Raw genomic sequence first — 1,709 nt, 5'->3', positions numbered from 1 at the left:
TAGTCTATATCATGAAGAAATCAAAGAGCACCAGGAATTTATGACGGTTCCTCCCAAAAGAAAGGTGTTTCCTCCCAGAAGAAAGGTGTTAAATTTCAACTTTTATTATATAAAAACGTCGGTCAAGCAGTTACAAAGCTTCCGCGACCAATATATATAGATGATGCCGCTTAATTAATTAATTAATTAATTCAACAGTTTCATGGGTTCAAGGCTAGAAATGTGTTGTCTCTGTATGATAGAGAGCTAACAATCGTAATTAATGGTTCAAATAATGCATGCTTAGCTTTCTACATAGGTTGTTTTCCTTGATTTAATTCGTTCAGAGTCACTGTAAGCTTGATTACAAGATATTAATTAACATAATGTACAAGTAACAAATAGCATGTTATCTGATATGGACCGTCATACATCTATTTTAGTTAGCTAAGTTTGTTTTTTTTTTTTTTTTTGTCGAGATATTAGAGCTATTAAGTTAATTTTCCTAATATATACGGTGCTTGATTCTTCTAAATAAGTGCATTGTGACATCAGATATCTATGACAACAAGGCATCGATCAAAATTTATTAGCTGGAAAAATCATTGTCATTTTATGATGTGAAGCTTCAATTTGATAACTAATATAGAGTTGCATTGTATTGAGGGAACTCTCAATTGGTGTTGCTCATGTTTTGAGTGACGATTGGTGGCAGGATCATGTTATCTTCGAAGATTAGATGCGAGACAGTCAACTGTCGACAAGTTGCATCATTCAATTTTTTTTCATTTTTGGCCCCTGCCTATTTACTTTTAAAAGGACACACGTGTTGCGACATTTTATTTCCTTTACACAAGATGCATGGCCACATTCACAGAATCCCTCTGAAACTTATCCTTCTTAAATGATAATTAAATTGTGCACCAATAAATAGAAATCTTTCTTGGTTGTACGATTCTTACCTGTAACCCTCGTTTGGTTCCGTCAGCCTCAGTGCAGGATTTCTCTATTGGATTCTCTTAACAGTGAGGTTTCGATCCTGTGGGGTACTTTGAGATTTTCTCTCTCTCCCTCTCCCTCTCCCTCTCCCTCTCCCTCTCCCTCTCCCCTCTTTATATATATAATTTTTTTTTTATTAATTGTTCTAATTGGTGCTGACTTGCGGATTTAAATTAAACTTTGCAATAAAACAATAGTAAAGCTTGTTGGATGCTTTCTTCGAGTGTCGTCTTCCTTCGTATACATATGATGACGAAGTTTACAAGAAGGCTGAAAATTAAATCCGCTATAAGGTTGTTAGGTACATTGTCATTAACATGTGTCTGTGTATTGTAATGTCTGTACTCTGGAAAAGAATCATTAATTATTAAAAGTTTGAAAAAGAAACTATGTCTCAAATAATGTGGTATTTGTCAACTGGATTGTGGGATAATACATTTAATTGACTTGAAAATTAAGACATAATTTGAGATAAAATCTTAGAATATCATCCATTATTACTTGAATTTATTAGAAAGATCCATTATATAAGGCATGATTATCATGTAAAATGCATAAATTATATATATATATATATATATATATATATATAAAGAAGTTTTGAATATTAATAAATTCAATTAGTGAAATCTCATAAATTATTAAAAAAGTAAGATCTTTTAAGAAAATAATGAAATATCACTATATGTTTGATAACACATAATGAGAATCATTAATGAAATAATTTTACA

The sequence above is a fragment of the Citrus clementina genome, unplaced genomic scaffold (assembly GCF_000493195.1).
Source record: "Citrus clementina cultivar Clemenules unplaced genomic scaffold, Citrus_clementina_v1.0 scaffold_3, whole genome shotgun sequence".
NCBI lineage: Eukaryota > Viridiplantae > Streptophyta > Magnoliopsida > Sapindales > Rutaceae > Citrus > Citrus x clementina.
This window is presented reverse-complemented; position numbering follows the sequence as displayed.